This window comes from Geotrypetes seraphini, chromosome 1 (genome assembly GCF_902459505.1).
Source record: "Geotrypetes seraphini chromosome 1, aGeoSer1.1, whole genome shotgun sequence".
Lineage (NCBI taxonomy): Eukaryota > Metazoa > Chordata > Amphibia > Gymnophiona > Dermophiidae > Geotrypetes > Geotrypetes seraphini.
In genome coordinates, this window is record NC_047084.1 from 325,440,354 (window position 1) to 325,459,739 (window position 19,386).

The following is a 19,386-nucleotide window of genomic DNA, read 5'->3' on the forward strand; positions in this document are numbered from 1 at the left end:
TTTTTTGTGCCAAAATCCTGACAATGGTCATCCTGGATTTTAGCAATCTTTTTTCAAAAGTTTTCTGCAGCTCCAAAACATAAATTTTTGCCTCAAAACTTGTTGGGTTGGAGTCCTTAGGATCTTTTACCACTAATCCAAGCCAGCAATGCACAATTTGTGTGCCTCAGGAACATCCTTGTGCTATGTGCCACGAGGCGGAGAAGTTGGAGTGTCCTTTGCACTCTCAGGCTTCTGGAAGGGCATCTAGCCTTGTGGGTTGGGCACTTTTCTTTTCTGGCCCTGGGAACAATGACCGTCCTGTTCGAAAGGGCGCAGAAGCTGCTGAGCCCAAGAGATACAAATTACAGTCATCCTTGGGTGACTCTTTGCTGCCTGGTATGACCTTTTTTTCTGGATTTCTGAATTTAATGTAGAAAGCCTTTCAGGAGAACCTTTCTTCTAAGGTGAAAGCGGACTGTGCTTTGGACTCTGCACGTGAGGGCTTAGCTCCTCTGGGTGCATTTCTCATTTGCAGTTTACTACTGCCCAGGACTTGGGAGATCATTTGGATAGTGACATAGATGATGACGAGTCTTTCACCATTCTCTTATTGTCCCAGGATACTCCTCACACATCAGGGGATCTGGGTCTGCAGTCTGGCGCTTTGCTTCCTGTTTTGGCTTTGCAGATGATCCTGCGCGTTGCAGATGATTCTGCGCTTCTTTAAGTCCTCTGCTTTTCTAGATCTCATTTCAGAGTCCTTGCATGAGCTGAATTTGGACTCGCAGTCAGTTTCATCTACTTCCTCCTTCCTTATGGGCAGAGTGAGGGTTCAGTCTTTCATGTTTCCCTGGCTTCCGGACATTAATGTCTTGGTCACTGAGCAGTGGGATTCTCCTGAGGGGCTCTAAATGTGCTGAGAGACATGTCTCAGCTATATCCTAATGCACAGGACTGCCATCTTTTTGCCCAGCCTAAAGTGGATTGTTAGTTGCACAGGTTACTCAGCACATCTCTCTTCCTAACGGAGGTGGGGATATGCAGGATCTCCAAGTGGGTGTAGTTTTCAAGAGACTTTTTGAGACATTGGCAGCCTCTGCAGCGTCCTTTGGAACACATGCCTGTCTATACAGGCTACGTAATCTAGAGCATGAGGGAGAAGAGCCCGTGTCTCAGCTTCTTTTGGCTGGAGTGGATATTGTGGCAGATGCTCACTATGACATTATTCGTGTCATGAGCAAAGCATCAGCTTATGCAATCTTGGCATGCAGAATGCACTGGATCAGGCAATAGGCTGGTGATTCCACCTCTAAAGCTAAGCACAGTTTGATCTGTCATAGCAGCAGTCTCTCTAGGAGAGTTCCTGGCGTCTCTGGTTCTGACAGAGGCCTATTTGCATTTTAACTTTTTTTTCCAGACTACAGAAAATTCCTGAGGTTTTATGTCCAGTTATCAGCCTTGCCTTTTGGCTTGGCGACAGTTCTTCACACTTTCACCAAAATTATGGTGGTAGTGGCAGCCCACCTGTGAAGGATGGGCTACAGGTGCATCCCTACCTGGATGACTGGCTGATTCAGGCCCCCTCATTCTCTGAGGGTCGGTGCATGGTAGATCAGGTGATCACAGTCCTAGAGAATCTCGGTTGGATTGTGAATTACCGAAAGATTCATTTGTCTCCAATGCAGTCACTGAAGTACTTGGCTGTTCTATTCAACACAGCAGCAGGTCAAGTTTATCTTCCAGAGGCAAGCAGAGAAGCTTTGTGCTCAGATAATGTGCCTCCTAGCCAAGGAAGTTCTATCAGCATGGGATTATCTTTAAGTCTTGGGTTCCATGGTGGCTTCAATAGATGTGGTTCCTTGGGCGATGGCTCACATGCATCCTCTCCAGCACACATTGCTCATGTGTTGTTCTCTGCAGACACTCATTACAGAAGTCTTTACCTTGGTCCATGGAGGCCAGGGCCAGCATAGTTTGGTAGCTTTACCCGCAGTCCCTTTCCAATGGCCTGCCCCTTCGGTTCTTTTCTTGGGTAGTAGTGATGATGGATGCCAGTCTCCTCATCTGGGGAGCTCATTGTAACTGTCAGCTGATTCAGAGTGTTGGTCTCCCACTCAGAAGTGGTCAATCAATTGGCTAGAACTTTGAGCCATTCAGCTGGTGCTGGCGAAGCTTCAGAAGACTCTTGAAGGTCAGGCACTCCGGGTCTTTTCAGACAATGCTATAGCAGTGGCCTGTGTCATTCAGCATGGGGGAGGGGGGGACACACCAATAGTGCTATCTGAGTTTGAAGGCCCACCTTCTCTTCACCTGGGCATAATGTCATCTGCAGATGCTTTTGGCAGTGCATGTTGTGGGAGTGGACAATGTCCAAGCCGAATTTCTCAGCAGGCATGCCTTGGATTCAAGCAAATGGACGCTGTTGCAGACGACATTTCAGGCAATATTCACCACTGGGGTTGACTGCTATTCAACCTGATGGCTATGAAAAAGAACAAAAAGGCAGGCAGGTTCTTCAGCTGAAGATAAGAGCATGGAAGCAAAATCCTTGACACTCTGGTTCAGCCTTGGCCATGAAGAGTACTTTTGTATGTTTTTCTCCCATGGCCTATGATTGGCTGAATCCTTCCAAGTCAGGAATATCTTGGTGGACAAATGAGCAGAGTTCTCCAGCTACACAAGTGGTCACTCAACAGTGACTTAGCGTCAAATCTTTGCATCCTTTGGGACCCTGGAGATAGACCAATTTGCTTCCCCTCACAATCATAAGCTTCCTCTGTACTGCTCCAGGCACTACACCCCTGATTGTCTGGAGTCAGATGCTTTTCTATTCAACTGGTAATACAGATTCCTATATGCTTTTCCTCCAGTTCAGGGGCTCATAACAATAAATAAAAAAGCATCCAAAAAACGGCCTAAGTCGGTACTTGGACGATCAAAAAGACAGATTGTCCAAGTACTGATAATCCAAACTGGTTTTAGACGTATCTAAAACCAGCTTAGGCCTTTTCATTGCCTCTGTATGGGCAGAGTGAAAAGGGGTGTTTTTGGAGGAGTGGATAGAGTTGGAGGTGGGCCCATCTAGACTTAGATTTCTGGCAGCCATAATCAAAAACGTTTGACAGGTTGCCAGACAAAATTTATACGTTTTGACTTAGACCAAGTCAAAACAGGTATAAATTCTGAATGGAGCCACTGAGCTGATCACGGCTGTCGCGATCAGATCAGTGGCCCAGGCAGTCCATCCCCATGCACCGGTCATGATCGCGGCAAGAGCGATGCCCAATCTCTCCTGCCATGATCCCCCGTAACCCCCCCAAATCTTCCCCAGAATCTTAGGTTGGGCCATGTGCCTAAGACCCCACCCATAGGAGGGGCTGTAGGCACCTGGGCCAATTCCAGTTGGTCCAGGTACCTAAGGCCCCTACTTTGGGCGGGGCCTTAAGCGCCTGGGCCAATCAGGCCCTAGGCCCCTCACTGGTGCATCCCACATGCTGAGTCAGTAAACTCCAAGTGTTTGTTGCCAACTCCAACTCGGAAACCATTCCCAAAGCATCAGAAGCCATAAACTTGATGGAGTACTGGATGACAGACTTCAAGCTCAAGCTCAATACAGAGAAGCCAAAATTCTTTGTCACTTCACCATGCCCGCTCGACACCAAAACACCACTAGGCATACAAACTTAACTACCCCATACAGCCCACCATTAAAATACTGGGTGTAACTCTGGACCAATGCCTAACCATGAAAGACCAGGTGGACTCCCTAATCAAAAAGGGTTTTTTTCACCCTCTGGAAGCTCAAATCCATTAAAGCATACTTTGATAACTCTGCATTCAGAATCCTGGTAAAATCCCTCATACTGAGTCAACTTCACTATTGTAACATCGCCTATTTAGCAATCCCCCAAAAGAATATGCGACGCTTAGAATTAATGCAAAACTGCGGTCAGACTTATCTTCGGTCTAAAGAAATTTGACCACGTGACGCCATACTACAAACAGCTACACTGGTTGCCATTGGAAGCTCATGTAAAGTTTAAGTTCGCCTGCTTCTGCTTTAAAGTTCTTTACGGTCTTGCCCCTAAATATATAACTGAGCTCTTCTCCTTCTCAGCCAATAGACACAAGAGAAGCTTCCACTTGCACTTTGTTTCTCCTCCGGTCAGAGGTTGCAAATTAAAAAAACACTATGGACACCTTGTCTCACATCAAGCAGCTTTATGGGATAAAGAACTAGAACAACTCCTCTCGCCCACCACTTACAAGGTGTTCAGGAAACACCTCAAAACTCACCTGTTCCTGAAGTACCTAGACAGTTGACCTGTTCCTCTCTTTCCCCTCCTTAACAGTTTACTGGTCCTCTCCTCCACTTTTTCTCCCTTCCCTTAAGTTCTCTCAACTTGTACTTCACTAATCTTTTGTAAACCGCATAGAACTTAACGGTACTGCGGTATATAAACTGTTATTATTATTATTATCCACCTTCTACAACATTCTACCATGATAAAGTAGTTCTTCACACTCATCCTAAGTTTCTCCAAACCAGCATTTCACCTCAACCAGTCTATAATTCTTCCATTCCTCTTTCCAAAGCCACATGCTTACTCAGGTGAGGTAGCCCCCCCCCCCATACTTTAGACTATAAACATGCTCTTGCTTAATATCTAGAAAGAATTAAACCTCACAGATCATCTACTTAACTGTTCCTGTCATTTGAGCCTAACAAGCTGGGAGCACCTCTCTCCAAAACAACCATCTCTACATGGCTAGCAGACTGTATCTCCTTCTTTTATGCCCGGACTGGGTTGATGTTAAGAGGTCATGTTACTACATAAAAGGTGTAAGCAATAACAACTTCAGTAGCCCATCTATTATCCATTCCCATTGAGGACATGTGTAAAGAAGCCACTTGGTCCTTAGTCCATTGTCCCATTGTCATTTGGAAAATCATTCCAGAAGGGACAGACATTTTGGCCAAGCAGTTCTACAAAATTTGTTCTCTTTTTAAAAGCTGTATAGCCAGGCTCGTGGTAATGTTAAAAAAAAACAAAAAATAACCTCTTCATAGAAGCATAATCTTGGCAGCTAGGAGTCCCATCTGTAAAAATATGCTGTTTCCTTATCCTGGAATAAAGTACAATTACTTACCTATAACAGGTGTTATCCAAGGGCAGCAGGAAGATATTCTTATAACCCGTCATCCTCCCCTAGTTGGCTTCTTAGGTTTGTTACTAAACTGACAGTCCTGTGAGCTAGTGGCAGATGGGAAGTCATCCTTGCATGAGCGGCACAGTCTTTCACCTTTGGTTTAAAGTGATATTTCACTTTTGCACTTTCTGCACCCGGGCTCAGTGGAAGATGTTGCCCCTTCTGTAAGAATATCTGCCTGCTGTCCCTGGATAGCACAGGTAAGATAATGTGCTTTACCTGCTATCTGTGTGGGCTACATTTTGTGAGGTCCTATAGCTAACCACTATGCCACACTACCACAGATTACGACAGCAATGAAAGCTGTGCTTCTCAGTAAAAGAAGACAAGTCTATCAACTTCCAGGTGTTTGGGGCTTCTGTGCAGCACAGAGTAGGGACATGTTCCTGGGCTAAAGGGATTGGCTCTGCCTTAGATAGGGAAACCTCAAGCAGTTTAATCAGTGCTGAACAGGCAAGGGTTTTGGGTTTTTTTTTCTGTTTAGTGTTTGCAGTGCTGGGAGTGCTTTGAGAGCAACAGACAAAATCTGGACTGCCGTAGTTAGAAGAATCCAGTAGAGTATGTGCTTTGGACTTTAGTATAAGCCACAAGCAGCTAGAGGAGTTAACAAATTTAAAAGTGAAAAACCCTGGATGCTTCTCCTTAATTGAAGTACAGAGAAACAGATTATATACTGTGGCTTCAGTGTGGGCCTTTATAAGAGTGCAGAGTGTGAATACTAGAGCAATTAGCTGAGAAGCAGATTCTTGAATATGTGGTGCTCAATGTGAGAAATAAAGTAGAAGTTGACCTTCTGCCACTGAATATGAGCTGAAGCAGTTAAGACACCTGGTTTGGGGTTGCGATTACAGCTGGAGCTATGGTTCTGTGGTGAAATGCCAACTCTTGGAAGCCAGCAGGCTAGAGAGAATGACAGAATCCAAGCTGTGCGCTAAGTGCAGAAGCTGCTGCAAATGGAACAGTTGGAAATCCTGGCGCAAGAGTACAGCTGTTTTAAAGTCAGTGCTCGCGCCTTGAGGATTGATGAAAACAAGATTCCAAAATGGGAGTTTGGGCTTGGGAATAACAGTAAATTGGAAGGAATCACGTGACTGTGCTATCAGCCTAGCTGGCAAGCTCAGGCCTCACTGCCAAGAACAAAAGACAAACAGGCATATGGCTTTTTGAAAACTTTATATTCAGGAGTCAAATATACACAAAAGACGAAAAACAAAAATTGCAAAACAGGAAATTCTAGCAAACTCAGTTCTAAAACAAAAAACATTCACTGTAGCCAAGTGCAGAGAAGGCTGCTCTATAGCAAATCCCTAACTATTCTATGGTAGAGCATAAGGGCCAAATCATTCGCTGTCCCAGACTTTCGAATAAGATAGTCCAACACTATCTTCCTCCTGAGGCCATAAATGCTAGCAAGCTCCAAACAAATTGTCCTGAAAGAGCTGCAGGCTATGCACCCTCCACAAAGCCACCTTGAGCGAGCACACCACCACCCAGAACCTCCAGCATGAGGTGGCAGAGGAAAGGCAACCAAACATCGCAACATCTGTGGTCAGGATGACAACCAAATTCAACTCTTGCAGCCAGGGCTTCACCTTTTTCCACACATGCTGTGCAACCAAACAACCCCAGAAGACATGTTCGACTGACTCCTCAGTCAAACAGCCTTCCTTGATGCACCGCATTGATGAAGCCAGGCTTCTCTGAAAAAGAAAACTTTGTGTGAACAAGCATCAAGGTCCTTCTGAGGGTTCAACAAATACTTTGTACTCAGATTGACCCATATCGCTCTACATTTGGATTCTCCAAATCTCCTAATAGGACACAACACATTTTTTCCTAACCTAACTGATTCCACAACCTTAGCCACAGTGAATATTTCTAAAGGTAATGATGACAACTAAAATAAAGTCACATTTTGTTTCACAACCTGTTAGACATAAGGACAAACTTCTGCATGGGGCTCATTGCTCAAAACCTGTCTTCCCCATCTGCAGCACACAAAAATCCCAAGATAAAACCCACAAAAATATGTCTGGACTCTTATTTCTATCTTCCTCTAATGCCCTCTTAGTCATATACACCAAAAAGAAACTCAATAACTTTGTCCTTTCATCAAGTACCCCTCTACCCCCATTCTGTATTGATCTCATCAACACTTCCATCGGGAATATCTCCATCTTACTTCCCAGAGAAACAGAAACAAACACCAGATGAACAACAACTTTCACTCAATATTTATATACTGGAAACACTAGGGCCATATTCTTCAATACAGGCAACAATTCATAAGAACCTCTGCCCCGTCCCCACAACCACTGTCCCTGTCCCCGCAGTATCCATGCAAGCCTCAGTACTGCAATATTTAGTTTATTCCTTCCTTATAAATCAAAGCCTACATACTGCTTCAGTTCCTGCTCTTTGGAAAACCTCTATTATCATTCCACTACTTAAAGATCATAAAATCAGTAAAAATGACCCTTCTAACTACCGTCCAATTGCAAATAACCCCTTCTTAGCTAAAATGACTGAAAAATTGATATTCAACCAGGTATCTGACTTCATTGAATCAACCAATGTTATGCACCCCAATCAAATGGGTTTTCGCAAACATCATAATACGGAACATTCGTTGATCGGCTTAACGAATAATATCCATTATTTCCTGGACCATCATAAATCTGTTGCTCTTTTTTCCTTAGATATTTCTGCTGCATTTGATACAATCGATCATGATCTCCTTCTTAATCGTCTTGAATCAATTGGCATTTGTGACCAAGACCTTAACTGGTTCACATCCTATCTCACTAATCGCACTTCTTTCGTTAAGTTTAATAATGAGTACTCCAATGCATACTCTACGTCTTTTGGGATTCCTCAAGGATCTATTTTATCACCTCTTTTGTTTAACATTTTTCTCTCGCCACTATTGAATCTCTGCCAGTCTGTTGGCTTTACTGCTTTTTCGTACGCAGATGACATTCAATTAATTCATCTTTTTAACCCTGAAAATCATGAAGACATTACATCCAGTGGCGTACCTAGGGTATGTGGCACCCGGGGCCCATCATTTTTTGACACCCCCCCCCCCCCCTCATGTAAAATTTTTTTTTTTTTTTTTTTTTGCAATAACCATGAAATGGAATAAATGGTCAGAATAGAAACAGGCAGTGAAAATTTTCTTTTTTTTTTTTTTTTTTTTTCCAAAGTATTTTTATTGAGAATGGCAAAAGGTCCAGACAAGCAACCATGGTCTGTACAGAAACTTATACATTATCAAAAAGAACACAGAATGAGAGTAACAGCAACAACAAGCATGAACAAGCCTCTCCCAAGAGAAAATTGCCAATGAGAGGCATAGCAATACACAACAAAAGGCCAAAACTTGGGGCAAGCAAACAAATCCCACCCCAGAACCCACAAGAATAATAAGCCGGACTAGACCCTCAGCCATATTTTATAATGAAAAAAACCCCCACAAGCAACAACACCCAGACCGCTCACCAGACACACCAATCCGCACAACAAGCACCCAAGAAACACCCAGCCACCACCCAGACAAAACTACCAGACACACCTACCCCACCAAGCCCAGACCCAACCCCCCCTCCCCAGAGAGTGCAAGCGCAAAGTGGACCGTGAAAAGGGCAGCTGCAGAAGTGGAAAGCCCCAGATAAGTAGGTTAGCTAAAGAAAGCCCACAGATAGAAGAAATCAGGATAACAGAAGTTCCAACAAATGCTCCCACAGAAAATTTTCTTTTATTGAACCTCATTTATGTAACCATTATTCCAAACATAACATAACATAAATTATGTCTGAATTGTCATGACATCAGAAGTACATATGGAGTAGTTGCAGGTGATGCTTGGGACAGTTCTGATTATGTTAGTTTGGTTTTATGTGTTTTTTTAATAGAAGGGTTTTTATTTCTTTTTTTAAGGTTTTGTAGTTTGTGGTCGAGGTCAATAGGTTGTAGAGTTGGGGGTCAAGTGTTGCAGCTCGAATGGCTAGGAGGTTGTCGAACAGTTTTTTTCTTTTGACGTTTTTGGTTGGAGGGTGTGTGAATGGTGCGTGAGTTCTCCTATGTCTGTTTGAAGTGGATTGAATTATTTAGCTGAAGAAATTAGTTACCCCCCCCCCATTCCACACACATTAATTCTCTTCCATTTTTGTTCCCATTATAAAAAAACACTGATAAGTTCCCAGGAAAAAAATACATTAAAATAAGAAGTGAAAACAAAGGCCCCTACAGATGAGAACATAACATAAGAATAGCCTAACTGGGTCACACCAATGGTCCATCATGCCCAGTAGCCCATTCTCATGGTAGCCAATAGTGCTGCCCGATTCAGAGAAAAATATTTCATTCGATCCGATTCACCCTGTTGAATCGATTTTTCGATTAGATTCACTGTTAATGACACCGCTTTTTAAGTTTAAACAAAGTATAACAATAAATTTCACAACAACAATAAATTTCACAAAGTACTTAAAAAAAAAAAAAATCACATTTTTCCATTAAAGCAGTTCTGGAGACATTTGCTTGAACAGTCTTTTTTCCCAGTCCATAAGCAAGCAATATGAAAAAGATTTCCTTAATTATCTACTCAAACATTTTTGCTATTTACTTTCATTGTACCTATACTATTATTCAGTAGAAAAAATGGACTTAACTGTGCAGGAAATGAATCTCCTCATACACCCACCATATAGTGCAAAAATGTGCAAAGGTCTGTTTTTTTCTTTCGATCACTACATAGCCTAATGCCACACAAGCAGCGCTGTTACAAACATATTCTGAAGGTCAATGCTAAGGTTGACAAAGTTTCCTTCCTTGGACCAGAAGGAGATACTGACAAACCACTGGAAGAGATTCTAAAACAACTACCCAGAAATAACACCCAAAGACCCACTCAGTGTGTGAACCAGTTGAGTGGAGTGGACTAACTGGGGGTGGAAATGGGCCCAGAGTTTGCTCAGCAGAATTTCCCAGACTACCTCTTCCTCTCAACACACTGACATGCTACCACCACCACCAACACTAGGAACACCTCACCGAGTATGCCAGCAATGCTTATAAACTTTATAAAACACATTATTATATTTTCTTATAAAGCATATATTTTAACTGAACTCAGCCTTGCCATTCACAAAAATAGAAAAGTTCCCATTTCAAGCTGTCTCATGTACACTTTTCAAATCTAACATATTGTAATCACAAAACAGAAAATAAAATTATTTTTTCTACCTTTTGTTCTCTGATCAATATTCAAATCTTGTTGGTCCCAGGCTCTTGTTGTCTTGCTTGCCAGGGTCTCCTTTCTCCGTGCTAACCATCCGTCTGCCATCTCTGTTCTCCCCTTCCGTTTCCCTTCCCTCTCCCGGAGATCTGGCATCTTTCCTTTTTTTTGTCTCCATCCACAGATTCACCTTTTCTCAACTCCCCACCACCCCAGGATCCACCATCTCTCCCTTTCTGTTCCCAACTATCCTCCTATCCAGTATCTCTATCCCCCCTCCACACCATCCCCTGTTTCCAAGTTCTCTCCCTTTCTGTTCCTTCCCTCCCTAAATCCCATTCTGCACCATCTCTCTCCCACTCCTCTGTTTTTAGACCCATTATTTCTAACCCCCAAAGTCTGGCATATGCATGTATCTTTGAACCCCCCCTTCCCTCTCTCCCTCTGTGTACTTTTACACCAAGACCCCCCTCCCCCGAAGGTCTGTCCCCCCTCCGAAGGGCTACACCCCACCCCTGAAGACCTGCACCCCCCGAAGGACTTTACCTCCCACCCGAAGGTCTGTCCCCCTCTGAAGGCCTAAACCCCACCCCTGAAGGACTGCACCCCCCCCCCGAAGGCCTGCACTCCCTTGAAGGTCTGCACCCCCCCGAAGGCCTGTCCCCCCCTTGAAGGCCTGTCCCACCCCCTTGTAGGCCTGTCCCCCCTTTAAGGCCTGCCTGCCTGCCTTTCCCCCCCTTGAAGGCCTGTCTCCCCCTTGAAGGCCTGCACCCCCCTTGAAGGCCTGCACCCCCCCTTGAAGGCCTGCACCCCCCCTTGAAGGCCTGTCCCCCCCCCTTGTAGGCCTGTCCCCCCCCTTGTAGGCCTGTCCCCCCCTTGTAGGCCTGTCCCCCCCCCTTGTAGGCCTGTCCCCCCCTTGAAGGCCTGCCTGCCTTTCCCCCCTTGAAGGCCTGCACCCCCCTTGAAGGCCTGCACCCCCCCTTGAAGGCCTGCACCCCCCTTGTAGGCCTGTCCCCCCCCTTGTAGGCCTGTCCCCCCCTTGTAGGCCTGTCCCCCCCCCTTGTAGGCCTGTCCCCCCCTTGAAGGCCTGCCTGCCTTTCCCCCCTTGAAGGCCTGCACCCCCCTTGAAGGCCTGCACCCCCCCCTTGAAGGCCTGCACCCCCCCTTGTAGGCCTGTCCCCCCCCCTTGTAGGCCTGTCCCCCCCTTGAAGGCCTGCCTGCCTTTCCCCCCTTGAAGGCCTGCACCCCCCTTGAAGGCCTGCACCCCCCCTTGAAGGCCTGCCTGCCTTTCCCCCCTTGAAGGCCTGCACCCCCTTGAAGGTCTGCACCCCCCCAAAGGCCTACACCCCCCCCCGAAGGTCTGCACCCCCCTGAAGGCCTGCCTGCCCCCCTTGAAGGCCTGCACCCCTTGAATGTCTGCACCCCCCCCCCCCCCGAAGGCCTGTCCCCCCTTGAAGGCCTGCCTGCCTGCCTGTCACCCCCTCCCCCTTGAAAGCCTGCTTGCCTGCCCGCCCGCCCCACCCTGAAGGCCTGATGCCCCGACCCACCCCGAAGGACCGCTCGCCCCCCTGGCCTCCCCGCACCACCTATGAACAGCCGCAGCAGGATCGCGAAGTCAGCGTCGGGTACCAGCCCTAAGGGGGTGTTCCCGGCCTTGCCGTTCAGTCCCCCGCCACCCCCGAAGGACCGCTCGCCCCCCTGGCCTCCCCGCACCACCTATGAACAGCCGCAGCAGGATCGCGAAGTCAGCGTCAGCGATCCCTGCTGCTTCCTGCGCCACGGTCCCGCCCCTCCTCTGACGTCAGAGGAGGGGCGGGATCGCGTCGTAGGAAGCAGCGCAGGGATGCTGACGCTGACTTCGCGATCCTGCTGCGGCTGTTCATAGGTGGTGCGGGGAGGCCAGGGGGGCGAGCGGTCCTTCGGGGGTGGCGGGGGACTGAACGGCAAGGCCGGGAACACCCCCTTAGGGCTGGTACCCGGGGCGGCCCGCCCCCCCCCCCCCCCCCTAGGTACGCCATTGATTACATCACTAAATAAAAAACTTGAATTAGTTCAAAACTGGCTCAACACAAACAAATTATCGTTAAACATAAATAAAACAAAGGCAATGATTTTTACCTGGAAAAATGATATCGGTCTGAAGTCGCCATTCATCCTTAATAATACCCCAATAGAAATCGTTCCCAAATTAAAAATTTTAGGGGTCATAATCGACGATAAATTAGTATTCAAAGACCATATCAATAACACAGTTAGAACATGCTTTTATAAACTACGCTTAATATGATCTATTGCCAAATTTCTTGAGCCCAAATCGCGCAATATTTTGATTCATTCACTAGTAATAGCTAAAATGGATTATTGTAATTCTTTACTACTTAATATTACTCAAAAAGAAAAACAACGTCTGCAAATTATCCAAAATACTGCTATTAAATCGATCTATAATGCTAGAAAATATGATCATGTTACACCATTATTTATTGACGCTCACTGGCTCCCTATTAGCCATTGCATATGGTTTAAGGTTATGTTGCTTATATTTAAAACTTTGGCTTACAACGAACCCCAGTTTATATCAAGAATGCTAATTCCCCATAGGTCTACGCGTGCACTCAGATCATCTTTTCAAAATCTATTAGTTGTTCCTTCTCTAAAAATAATAGGTACACGAAGATCAGACATGTTTTCTGTAATCGGTCCCCAAAGGTGGAACTCTTTGCCTCAGCATATTAAAAATGAAAAAGATATCCTTTCATTTAAAAAATCCTTGAAAACACACCTTTTTAAAGATGCTTTTAACATTTAAACCTTTTTTGACTTTTATGATATTTTTTTTTTGATTAACTACCTTGTTTCCTTTTGTTTTTTCCCTTATTTGTCTTTCTCGATATAACAGATGTATCTTTTTACCCTCCTCCCCTTCCAACTAATGTTTGTCTTGTCTTAATCTCAATGTTCATGTATTTTGTATTGTTTTTAACTCTATCCTATTTTATAATTATGTACATCGCTTTGTAAACAGATTCAGCGATTCATCAAATATTTAATAAACCTTGAACCTTGAAACCTTGCTGAACTAGAGAAAGAGATGTACAGCTGGCAGGGCTTTGTTTATAAATTTTTATAAACACAACTAATATATTGCTTTATCCTAAAGCAAAAAATAAATAAATAGAAATTTTTTTTCTACCTTTGTTGTCTGGTTTCTGCTTCCTTCATCTTCTCATTCAATTCCTCCATCCACTGTCTGTCTTCTCTCTGCGTCTTCCATTTGCTCTGTTACTGTGTCTCTCCCTTCACCCCTACCCCCAATTGGTCTGGCACCCATCTTCTTCCCTGCACTCCCCCATAGACTGGCATCTCTGTCTTCTTCCCTTTCAGCGTCTTCTCCCCACTCTCTCTTCCCCATTCCCTTCAGCATCTTCTCCCCACTCTGTCTTCCCCATGTCCTTTCAGTGTCTTCTTCCCACTCTGTCTTCCCCATTTCCTTTCAGCGTCTGTTCCTCTCCATCCCCCTTCAGCATCTGTTCTTTTCCTCCACCACCCTTCCCTCTTGCCACCTCACCGCCCTTCGGCACCCCTTGCATGGCCCCCTCCCTCCCCGAATCTTTCGATCTATCTCCCTCCCTTCCCTTTACCTTTGCGGCGAGTTTTGAGTAACTTTCACAAAGCCATCGGAGCCTGCAAGCAGTAGCGTGTGTGTGTGGGCAGAAGCTTCTCTTCTGATGCAACCGGAAGTTATTCAAAACACGCAGCGAAGGTAAGGGGGAGGGAGGGAGATAGATAGATTTGGTTAGGTTGGAATGAGGGAGGGGGCTGCGCGTGATTGGTGACCATGTGTGTTCCTTCTCTTAACTGCGGGGACAAGGACATTCATTGCTCCACGGGGCTGTGGATGGTCTTGTCCCCCTACCCACAGTGAGCACTTTTCCCCCCTCACCGTTTTGGTGGGTTACCCACGGCTACTGTGTCATTCTCTATCTCTTACCATTGAAGCCACTGTCATCACAAAAATAGGGCTCTGACTTTATTGCCTGAACAAGACAAGTGAAGCACACTGAGGGATGATCCAAACTAAGGGCCCCTTTTACAAAGCTGTGGTAACACATCCAACAAGGCAAATGCAATGCAATTCATAAGAACTGAATAGGTGAATATCTCTAACAAAAAATATATTGCAATACAGAGAAGAAGAGATTGCAAATAAAATTAAAAACAGAAGAATAAATGATGTAGTGCACTGTTCTTCAACCACCGGTCCATGGACCAGTGCCGGTCCACAGAAATTTCCTGCCGGTCCACAGGGCCAGCACGTGCATCAGCCCCAAAACAGTGTTCTTCAACTGCCGGTTCACGGTGCGATCGATGCGGCATTATCTTCTAGCCAGCTCCCTCTTCCTAACTGAAGCAGTGCACAAAGCCACGGGCAGTGGCTCCTACGGGCTTCCTGCGCCTGAACCGGAAGCCTTTTCTCTGACGTTGCAACGTCAGAGGGAAGGCTTCCAGATGAGGCACGAGACGTGCAAAGTGCAATTAGTACTATTATGGGGGCGGGGTCTGGGGTGGAGATTGGGTAAAGATGGGCGGGGTCGGCCCACGACTTAGCCCCGTGTTCTTCAACCACCGGTCCACGGACCGATGCCGGTCCACAGAATAATTTTTTTTATTTCTGCCGGTCCATAGGTGTAAAAAGGTTGAAAAACACTGTTGTAGTGTATCTAGATTTTCAGAAAGCTTTTGACAAAGTTCCTCAAGAGAGGCTCCTGAGAAAATTAGAGTTATGGGATAGGTGGCAAAGTTCAGTTGTGGATTTGGAATTGGTTATCGGATAGAAAACAGAGGGTAGAGCTAAATGGTCATTTTTCTCAGTGGAGGAGAGTAAAAAGTGGAGTGCCACATGGATCTGTACTGAGACCGGTGCTATTTAACTTATTTATAAATGACTTGGAAATTAGAATGATGAGTGAGGTGATTAAATTTGCAGATGACACTAAACTGTTTAAAGTTGTTAAAATGCATGTGGATTGTGTACAATAGTTTTCTGTTAAATAAATGGTTCAGGCTTGAGCATAAAACCTAACATTGAAAGAACAGGAAGATAAATATACCAATAAAAGATCCCAACCATCAATAAACACTACAATCACGTCACAGCCCTGGCCAAAATCTAGATGAAAATGAACAAACTTATATTTCAGTTTTAAAATTACTAATACCTCTTTACCTTTTATTCCTATTGTAGGAATAAGTTAAAAAGTAAAACTATTAAGAGAAATTCTCTGCAAAACTAAACTCAGGGTGTCACATATTTTCTGTATTACTACAAAAAAGGTTAGGGCTTTTCAGCTTCAAAAAGAGACAGCTGAGGGGAGATATGATTGAAGTCTACAAAATTCTAAGTAGAGTAGAACAGGTATAAGTGGATTGATTTTTCACTCTGTCAAAAATTACAAAGACTAGGAGACACTTAATGAAGTTACAGGGATATACTTTTAAAACCAATTGGAGGAAATATTTTTTCACTTAGAGAATAGTTAAGCTCTAGAATGCATTTCCAGAAGTTGTGGTAAGAGCGGATAGCATAGCTGGCTTTAAGAAAGGTTTGGACAATTTCCTGGAGGGAAAGTCCATACTCTGTTATTGAGAAAGACATGGGGGAAGTCATTGCTTGCCCTGGATTGGTAGCAAGGAATATTGCTACTCCTTGGGTTTTGGCCAGGTACTAGGGACCTGGATTGGCCTCCTTGAGATAGGCTACTGGGCTTGATGGACAATTGATCTAACCCAGTAAGGCTATTCTTATGTTCTTATTTATATAGTGCTACTCGTATGCAGGTATCTTTTCTGTTCTTAGTGGGCATACAATCTTAAGTTTTCCTTTTTTGTGCCTGGGGTAATGGAAGGTTAGGTGACTTGCCCAAGGTCACAAGGAGCTGCAGTGGGACAAGGAGCTGCAGTGGGACATGAACCCAGTTCATCATGATCAGCCCCCTACCATTAGGCTACTCCTCCATTCCCAAATCTTAGCAAAGGATGTTGCCAAATTGAATTTAAAATGATTGTGGACTTTTTTAAATTATGTTTTAACAGAAAGAGCTTTGATATAACCTACTTTTAATTACTGATTCCTAAGAGCAAGTGATCTCAACCTAATTCTCAGGAAGCACCCAGCCAGTCTGGCTTTCAAGATATCCACATTGAATATGCTTGAGATAAATTTACATGCATCGCCTCCAATGTGTACATATCTATCTCATGGATATTCATTATGGGTATCCTAAAAGCCTGACTGGTTTGGTGTATCCCAAGAACTGGGTTGAAAACCTCTGCTCTAAAACAGTGTTCAGAGTATTACCTCTGATCTGTCTTCTATTTCCGTTCCTAATCCTTTATCTTTTTCATCTTCCCCTTCTCTTTTCCCCATCCCCACTTGCTCTTCCATATCCTCTGCCCATCTTGAGATTTCCTCTTCCTCTTCCCCTTCACATCAGTACTTGAAATCCTCCATCTATAAAACTCCCAAAAACAGAATATATAATATGGATCAAATATGCAAATGATTTAAATATATGCTAATGTCACTGAATTTCAAAAAATGTATTGTACAATGTTCTAACTTTTGTTGCAGAACCTGTTACCAACTGCATGAAATTAGAGAATGTGGTTATTAGAGAGATTTCACTTACTGAAATAGATTTTTTTGTTTTTTTCTGTACAGGTACTGTCAAATATTTCTCAACATTAATGAGTTGAGCTTCAGGTTCCCTTATGAATGAGCTGTATTTTAGTGATGTTCTCCTTTGGCTGCTCTGAAGAAACCTGATATCTCTTACATCCTGATCAACTAGAAAACCTGTTCTTGCAAAACAACTTATTTACTTTTTGTGGTGCACTATTTTTGCTGTCACCGGAATGTTTCATGATCTAGTGTCTGACATTTCTCCATCCAGCACTCTAATACTGAATAAAACAATCTAAATGGAAAACTAGTCTCTTTGCCTCTTTCTTTTTTGTTTCATTTTTGCTTTATGTATCAAGGTGGGCTACAATAAAATAAAACCTCAAGAACAAAAAAAAGGTAGTCCCAAAATATCACACAAACCTAAAAAAAGACCCATTGATAAAGCTGCTCTGCATAAATCCTGATAGGGGTAGGAAAAGCCTCAGAAATGGAGCACTGCAACTTTCAGGTTGTAATCAGGTAAGCTCCTTACTTCAACCATAGGCATAAAAATTAACCCCACAAATTTTATACAGTATGCAGTAAGGGGCTGATTCTAAAAACGATTGAAAGCGATGGTAGGCATCCTACTGCCATCTGGCAGCCAATCGGGACGCATGTTTTATGAAAAGAGCTCCTGGAGGCATGCCACTTACACTTTAGGCGTTTGTCACAGGTCTAGGGAAACATGTAGGGACAACTAAGCTCGCCCAGGGCTGGGCAAGATTTTGCCTAGAAGAGCCTATGGCAAGTTTAAGCATCCGTACGTGTCTCCCTAGAGCTGTGATAGATGCCTGAAATGTATTTATTTTAAAAATGTATTACTCGCAACCATCCAACAATTCTGAGCGAGTTACAATCCAACTTACATAATTAAAACAATGTCACAAACTACAAAAAGACATAAAAACAAATCAATTCATAAACTTTAACAAAACAATAATATTCTTCATAACTCAGTCATTTACCAAAACAAACATACAAAATGCGGGCCTACATTTCAAAATCTAAAGGTAGAAGTGGCTGGCTCAGCTGATCGCCGCAAGGGAATCCCAGATCAGCTGAGCATGGGCTCAGCTGATCGGAGGGGGGGGGGGGGCATACCCCTGCTGTGATCAGGTGAATCCAGCTGTGGCAGAGAACCCTGAAATCGGAAAGAGGGATACCCATTCCCTCCTGCCACCAACTCTCCCAAACTCCTGACAACTCCTGAAGCACCATCAGCAGGAGGGATGCCCATTCCCTCCTGCTGACACCCCCCCAAATCCACGACTACCATATCACATGGTATATGTGTTCAGTGAACTAGAGCTTAGGGATGTGATATGCAGGTCTGGAGTTGGTCAGAAACAATCTATTGCATATAATTGATTAATATGTGATACCCAGATTATATGGCCATGGGATTGTTATGGATGGAAGTTTGCAGTGTGGTGGACACTTCATGTGTTCTCTGTAACACCGGTTCACTGTACCAAAGCTAGTTATTCTATATGTCATAGGAAACAACCATTGAATAGGTTATGTCTTTGTATTAGGCAAATAAATTACTACAACTATTACTACTTATCACTTATATGGTATAGTGCTGAAAGGCATACCCAGTGCTGTACATTTTGACATTTATAGATGGTCCCTGCTCAGAAGAGCTTACAATATAACTTGGACAGGCAGACATGACATATAGGGTTGGGGATGCAGAACCCAAGGTGAGAGGAGTTAGGAGTCAAAAGCATTATCAAAGAGGTAGGCTTTTAACTGGGCCTTAAACACTGCCAGAAATGGAGCCCGCCGTAGGGATTCAGGCAGCTTGTTCCAAGCACATGGCACAGCAAGGTAGAAGGGATGGAGTCTGGAGTTGGCAGTTGAAGAGAAGGGCACAGACAGGGCAGGAGTAATTCTTCGAGGCACACAAGTACACTGGGACCCCTAGCCCTACCCTGCCTCCACCACATCCCAGCCCCACCCACACCCCACCACCTACCCCGCCAATGCCCTGTCCCCTGCCCCACTCGCATTTATGTACCGTTTTCTTATTTACTTCTTTATTTCCACTTATATTTCTTTTTTTCTTTTATTATAAAATTCAAAACAAACAGAGATTACCATACCAGTGCCAGTGTACAGTTTTAGTTCTATGCAAGCCCCAAACATCTCTGAACAAATTCCCCTTCCTTCCCTTTAACTTGAACACTGAACCCGTTCCATACAACAAGGCAAGCGGTCTACC

The 19,386-nt window shown here is 44.4% G+C and overlaps 1 protein-coding gene across 2 annotated transcripts in view; it reads left to right on the top strand.

The window, feature by feature from the left end:
• The window catches only part of STPG2 (sperm tail PG-rich repeat containing 2), a 538,570-nt gene extending 521,161 nt beyond the window's left edge, over window positions 1-17,409 (top strand). For both annotated transcript variants that reach the window (XM_033957447.1, XM_033957456.1), the window contains one exon: window positions 17,154-17,409. The gene's annotated coding sequence lies outside the window, so the exon portion shown is untranslated. The remainder of the gene's footprint in view (window positions 1-17,153) is intronic.
• The last annotated feature ends 1,977 nt before the right edge of the window (window positions 17,410-19,386 follow it).